Here is a 7,981-nt window from a genome sequence, read left to right on the forward strand (position 1 = left end):
CACCCATCTGATTTCTTCAAAGTAAACCTAAATGTCAGTTGAAGCAGATGATGCCCAAACAGTGAGGTTGTGGAAAGCTTGTTAATTAAACATTTTGCTCTTGCTGTATTCTAATACTGGCATATATTAGTGAGTAGTTGCAGGCTCTTGATTTTCATCATATTGATGAGAGCCAGGTTTATGCCACATTATTTGATTACCCCATGAGAAAAATTGGTGTGTTAATCTATTTCACTTCAAAGAATGTCTTGACTGTTTTCAATGGAGCTTCTAGTACTGATGGTATCAGAACTTTTAAATTTAGAGGGTGGTTGGTCCCTTTTCCTGTATTGGCTCCTTGTCTGGAGCACTGAGTGCCAAACTGCAAGAAGATAAAAATACAAAAGTAAAACGGAGATGCAAAGCTTGGGAAACTCTGTTTTAAGACCAAAAATCCCAGAATCCCCCAGCCAGCAGACCACTGGCCAGTCATGAGATCCTGGGAGGGAATTTTCCCAACGTCAATAATACACAAAATTGCCAAGTGTGAAGTGTGTTGTTTTAAGCTAACCTGTTACAAAACACCACACATTATCAATCTATCATCCACCTAGTTGTGCATAATTTGAAACTCTACTTCAATCTACCATCCATAGACCTAATTGTGCACAACATTAGAAGCTCTTAGTGGTCTATACAAATATAAATCTGCATCATTTGGTCCAGTTCTTGCATTACAATCCCCAGCTAATATTAAAGAGGCTTTAGGATATAGCATTGTTAGTTCAGCAATGTAATTCTCCAGGTTTTAGTGGTCTATGCATGCTTCTCCATACCGTCTTGCTTCCATCTTTCTTTCTAGGCCTTTCTCTCTGCTTGGTGCAAACTACTGCTGTTCTGGGGCACATTAAACTTGCACTGAGGCAGAATGGGGATTCTGAATAAATTAATACAGAATTTTCATTCTCACTAATGTTACTTCTCACTGTTTTTCACCCCACTATCAGCACAGCTAGGGGAAACAGCTTTGTTGGGCCTATAGAAGCCCTTTCCATGTAGGTATACTACGGGAACACCAGTAGCTGGATAAATTATGTCTCTTAGTAACATTTCAGTATAATTCTTTGATTCTTAGCTATATTTTTTTATGAGCGCATTAGAGCACTAAGTTCATCTGGAGAGGTCCTTCTCTTTGTCCCACCATCTTCTTGGGCTTGTTTGGTGGGAACAAGAGGGGGTTTCTCAATGGCTACTCCCAGGATCTGGAACTTCCTCCCTAGAGCCCGATCCCTGCTCTCAAAATGTAATCCAAGGCAGTTTATAGTAATTTTTAAAAGATCCTATCAAAACATTAATTTACAATTTACAAAAGTCTTGCATCAGTTGTAGCAGCAAGTACATAAATAAAATATTGTAAATCTGTCTTGCATCATTTGTAGCACCAGATGCTTATCTCTTAAGTGAGATCGTTTTACAGTTGGCAGTTCTATAGTGCTGGATAATCCTATTGAAACAGAACATCACCCAGACTGCAATGTCACTTTGCTCCTTACAATATCTGCACCGAGAGCATTCTACTCTATAATATAGCAGAGTGACCTCTCATTAATGTCACCTTTGAAATACGGGAGGCTTTTTCCATCATGATTATAGAGTCTCCCAAGTAGGATCAGAACATTTTGTTCTTTTTGTTTTTCCTCAGAAGAGCTGCACAGCAGTAAATCGTTTGACACAGACAAACTGCAGAAAGTGATAAACAGATTCAGTAAAAGACTCCCTGGATAAAGCATCAAAAGTCAGATGTGAATTTTTTTTTTTTTTAAAAAAAAAGTTCTTTGGGAAGCATTATGCAGCTGTTGTTCCTCATCCTTTTTTGCCCATCCTATCTTTTCATTAGCTAATAGTGCAGAGATAAACCTCACTCTTGCTTAAGCATCTTGAGATAAGGAAACATCAGTATTTTCATAGGGGTAGAACAGATGGGCAGGGAAAAGCAGCTTGAAGCTGCTTTTTCAGTTCGAAACCTTACTGTATGCACTAGCCATTCCCAACGTGGCCCGAATGCACATGACTTGACTACATGGCATAGCATAAAGTCATGCTGCTGGATAATTTTTTCTTTGTCATCTCCTCACCATCCATTCACACCCTCACACAAACACACCACTGGTGACTGTCTGCTGTCTACATGCTATCCTTTGGACGGCTGCCCCTTTGAACAGCCACACAGCTGCACTTGCAAATTCTCCAGTAGTACAGGACATCAGATTATCAGTTCACCCAGTGAAACACTGGCAAAATACAATCATGAAGACCCATGCTACATGCCCCTTTCACCTCCCCTTAACCTCATGCCCCCCTGGTGGACTGTCTGGTTTGTGTATATTGTACTTATATACATTGAAGGTGTCACACTTTCACTTTTCTGCATTGCTGCCCTGACCACTGGAGTACAGGAACTCTATCCTTTTTAAATGTTCACTTGCACTGCTGCATTTATATGCAGCTTTAGGGTTCGGGTTAGGATGGACCACTCCATTCTGCTGTCAGGGTGTTTATATGCAGGGTCAAAGGTGTACATTTTCTGGGCTAAGTTAAAATATCCCAGGTTCTTTTTGCTCCAGTGTTTAGTCTCAGAGTGTGGTTTCCACACGCTTTGGATGCATGCATCATCTAAATGCCCCACCTTCAAAGTGGTTCGAAACTGCTTTATTTGGCCTGTGTGTTTCACCCCATAGTCCCATTTCAACTTGTGATAGAGCCCAAATAGACAGGCCAAAATAAAGTTGCTTCGGGTCACTTTGGAGGTATGCTGCTTAAATGATGCATGTGTCCTAAGAGGCTGGAAGCTGCATCAAAGCCACACTCCAGTCCTAAGAACTGGAACACAGCTTTAGTGCAGCTTCTGGCCTCTTAAGGTGCATGTGTCATTTAACTAGCATACCTCCAAAGTGACCCGAAGCAGCTTCATTTTGGCCTGCTTGTTCATGCCCATAGGCTACTTTGAAATCAGAAAGGGGCATGGCAGTGGCGATACAGTGGTACCTCGGGATACGAAATACCCAGGTTACGAAATTTTCGGGATACGAAAAAATCCCATAGGAAAACATTGTTTCGGGTTACGAATGTTTTTTCGGGTTACGAAAAAACTTTTGGTGCTTTTTTCGGCTTTTTCGCACGGAATCGCGGCTTTTCCCCATTAGCGCCTATGGCAATTCGGCTTACGAAGGCTTTTCGGGTTACGAAAGCGGCCGCGGAACGAATTACTTTCGTAACCCGAGGCACCACTGTACTAGGATTAGGGACCATGCACCAACCGCACGGTCCCTAACCATAGTATGGAGTGGCGGCGTACTAATGGCAGCATCTAGTGTACACAGGTGCCTCCATTGTGATGTAAGTGCTGCACAGCAACTGCACAGCTCCGCGCATTGCTTATGTTGCGAGTGCACCAGTGGCACACTCACAATGTCACTCCGGCACTTAAAAAAGAACCTGGTAACAGGTTTTTTACTCCGGAGAGAAACCGTGTGGTTTGGTGGCTGTGGCTTCCCTTCGGAGGGAAATAAGCCACTGCCAGCCCAGACATTCCTAAAGGTGTGTACCAGGCCATAGATTTGGTAAGGAAACCTCTACTGATCCTTAACAGTCCAGCGCCCCACAATTGTGTTTTGGTATGTTGATTTGCTATGTGAAAACAAACAACTTGAGGCTCTTGAAACACAGGATGAACAGGTGTAAAGTATATCCTTGCTTGTTCCAACCCAATAATTGTTAAACAGACGAATCTGAATCATGAAACCGACAAATAAAATTCACAACAAACAATAGTTAATATATCAATGTTTAAAGGTACTTGTTACAATAACAGGCCAGTTAACCCATTATTGACAAATCTACCTCTTGTTATCCATCAAGAGTCTTGGTTGCAAGATTATCTCTACAAGAGTTCTCTCTGGGATAATCTCCAACACTGGTTCATTTATTTCATGGCTGAATATTTTAAAGCCCCAAAGGAGCTTTTCTCATTGTTTGAATACTTAAACTTGAGGGTGAGCATTATTTCAGAATATTTTCATTAGTTTCTCCACTGGTGGTTTTATTTTTCCTTAATTATTTTCACACAGGTTTCAGGCTTATTTTTAAGCTATTTCTCTTGGCTCAGCGACTATAGCAAAACACATTTTAAACCAATGGTGAAGACATTGGTCAAAGTACATTTGGGTTTCTTTTTAAATATTCATATATTTAGTAGCATTGTACTCCAGCATTATAGTGAGAATGTAAATTCATTCTGACTTTGCTGTAGTACTATATTTTAGTGATATTTAGTTTCATGAGGATTTTCATACCATTAAATTATTACAGTCATTTTTTCTTTCTTTTGTTTAATAGCCCAGTTCTTTGTATGAGCTAGGTTTTAATAGCACTTCAAAATCTGCAGCACACGAGCAGTAGCTTCATGTGTATGATCTCTTGCTGGGCTGATGAGCCCTTTAAAAACTGGTTGGTGGTTCTAATGTTCCATCACATTAAGTACACCATAGAGTTACAAGAGAGCCAGTGTGGTGTAGTGTTTTGAATGATGGACATGATTCTGGAGGCTAGGGTTTGAATACCCACTGAGCCATGGAAACCCACTGGGAAACACTCTCTCAGCCGCAGAGGAAGGCAAATGCAAACTCTCGCTGAACAAATCTTGCCAAGGAACCCCTGTGATAGGTTTGCCTTAGGGTTTCCATAAGTTGCAAATGACTTGAAGGCACCCAACGAAAAGACATGCAAGGCTAGAACCTCCTCTGTAATGAAGAGGGTCTTTTCTATAGGGAGTATTCATCACACCTGAAAGCTAGAAAGGGCCCTGCAATGCATACATCATAGGTCTGTTAGTGTAGACCACACATGCTTTGCAAGTTCTATTCAGTGAGATCCATTGAAAGTTGTGGAACAACAGAATGTCTAAACTTGACCCTGTAATGAAATTATGCTTGCTGGTAGGAAGAGATGGAGACAGATTTCCCTCAAAGTAGATTATTGGACAGGATGACTGTACAGCCACTCTCTGACATGTTGGCAGCTGAACTAAATGCATCTGGGCTTTGTGGTTATTGCTGATGGCAGTTGCATCTCAACAACATGTGGAGGACTTTGCGTTCTGTGCCTGTGCCCTAAAGCAAGCTAGGGGTGTGAATAACTAGAACTGGGTGAATCCTCCTAAGAGAGATCTGTTTCCAAATTCTGCTCTCACCCAAAGCCTCAGAATCGATATCTGCTGGAAGATGGGAGTCTTGGCAAAATTATACCATAAACGGTACATTTTCTAACATCTCCATATGTTATGTAAGGGACCCTAGAAAAATATGTGTAGGTATGTTGACTCATGTTGCAAGTATGGGTATGTTGAGATAAGGATGATTTTACACTTTTTAGAAACTAGCAAGACTATACAGACTTCATGGGGATAGAAATGAAGCAATTTGGTATGGAATACCATCAAAGAAAATGAGGAGAAAGGACAGACTACTGCAGTGATGTGATCAAAACTGGAGTGAGCTTCAAAAGTAAATCTGAAGAGCATGCCCAATGAAAGGACTGTGGATTTTGGAACAAAATCTTTGAGAAGTATATGAGCTGTCCAGAATGTCTGCTTTCAACATGGGTTTTATGGGTTGTTCATTTAGTTATCAATGTCATTGATACTTTGGTTATTGTTATTCATATGCCCTTAAGTTTAGAACATAGGCTCAGCAAGACATGATGATCATAATAATGTGAATACAAATGATAAAATAAATTTTAAATAAAAGAAAACATGACTGTCAGCCAGAGGGGGTCCCTGAGCAGCCTTGGTATTATACAAGTATATTTCTCCCTGGCGTGTTCACAGATGATAAAACACCATCCAAAACTGCTATTTATTTCAGAAAGGAAACCTGCAAATTTACTGGTATTGAGCCAAAACACATGGCAGAAATAATCCAGTTTGAGACCATTTGAATGACTCTGGCTCAGTGCTAGGGAATTCTGGGAACTGTAGATTCTTGTGCCACCAGGGCTCTCTGATAGAGAAGGCTAAATGTCTCATAAAACTAGTTCCCTAGGATTGGGCCAGAGCAGTTAAAGCGGTTTCAGACAAGATTATTTCTTGTATTTTGTATTTTGGCTCATGGGAAAAAGACTCAGTTGCTAGGGAAAAATTAAACTCTCCCTCCCCACGCCTTATAGTTCTGATGCTCTATTGATCCAACCCATCCATGTGGTGGCTGCTATTTATATTTCTTTTCTTTTAAAAAATCTGATTGGGTGAGCATAGCCTAGTCACGTACTCTCATGGTCTCTTTCTGTTGATCAGGGAACTTACTTTTGAAAGCTACAACATCAGGATGCCCTAGCTAGCATAGCCAGTAACCATTCTGTTGTGCCATTTTGAATATTGTAGTCCTAAAAACTAAGGTTTCCAGGCTCTGGTCTGACCTATAATGTAGAGGTGTGGGAATAAAGTAAATAATAATAATAAAAATCTTTATTTATATCCCGCCCTTCCAAAAAGGGGAGGAAAGCCTTGAGTTCACTGAATGAAAAACAAAATGTAATTGTAATCAATGGAAGTAGCACCTGCACTGCAGAATTAATGCAGTTTGACACTACTTTAACTGTCATGGCTCAATGCTATGAAATTCTGGGTTTGGTAGGTTTGTGAGATATTTAACATTCTCTGTCAGAGAGCCCTGGTGTCTCAGCAAACTATAAACCCTGGAATTTCACAAGATGGAGCCATGACAATGAAAGCATTGTCCAACTGCTTTAATTCTGCGGTGTGGTAGCAGTCAGAGAAATAAAAGTAACCTGTCAATTGTAAAGTAATTGGTCACAAAAGTAACGCTAACTCTGATCTGGTGAGCCCTGCCCTTAAAAACGCCTTCTCCAGCTCCATATAATGGGATCGACAAGTGTTTCCAGCAAAAAAGCGATTTCCCCAAAAGGTCCCTTTTCATAATGAGAATGAGGGGCCTTTTGGAATCACTTTGCAATGCGAGGCGGAGCCGGATCAGAACACGGATTATACCCCAAGTGGGAATGACCCCAGTGAAAACTATGTCCTCCTCTGCCTTGACTTTGAACATATGAAGTTGCCTTGTGCTGATCAGCTGCCTAAGACCAAGCAATATTTGCTCAGGTGCAAAATAGTAGGCAATGAACACAGGACTGCCAGCACCCACAGCCTCCTGTGCGACACAGAAGCTCCATTGGGACAACAAATCAAAAAGCCATCCATAGATGGCCTTTGGGAAGCAACTATATCAGTGCAACAGGATCTGTGGTTTAAGCCAATGACACCAAAATAAACCGCTCCGAATGGTTCAGTGAAGTGGAAAGAACTTTACAAATGGCAACAGGAAATATTTTCAGGCTGGCCCACACTGAGGCAGAAATACTTCTCTTCCTTGGCCTAAAGGATACTTACAATAAATAGTTTCTGTGAGAAACTCAGCTTCTCCTCACCCCATTCAGTCTTCCATAAATACTATTTATGGCTTCTTTCACCGCCAACCAAGAACTCTTTCCCTTAAAGAAAATCACATAGTGAAAACATAATGTGTAGGGAGGTACTTTTTATGTCAGAACTCTGGTAACAAAAGAAACTCTTTGATGGGCTTCTTCAAGGTTTACAGTTTGCCAATAAGTTCCTTGTGTGGATGTATTTTATAATGTTGTACATAGACACTCTTTCTCAGTATATCTTAAAGATATGGTCTTCAGGGAACTATTCCTTTCCCCCACCTACGTATAAGCAAGGGTATAGAATAGCACAGCTCCCAGTTAAGTGTGTGTGTGTGTGTATGTGGCTTGCAGAATCAAGAACAAGCAATTAGCTCTTAAGAAACCTGTGCCTTTAAATACAAACTTCCTTTTGATGCAGGATTTCATACTCCATATACTATTGTGTATGGCATGGTCTAGTGATCTGAGCATTGGACTATGACTCCGGAGACTGGGGTTC

This window comes from Sceloporus undulatus, chromosome 3 (genome assembly GCF_019175285.1).
Source record: "Sceloporus undulatus isolate JIND9_A2432 ecotype Alabama chromosome 3, SceUnd_v1.1, whole genome shotgun sequence".
NCBI classification, from domain to species: domain Eukaryota; kingdom Metazoa; phylum Chordata; class Lepidosauria; order Squamata; family Phrynosomatidae; genus Sceloporus; species Sceloporus undulatus.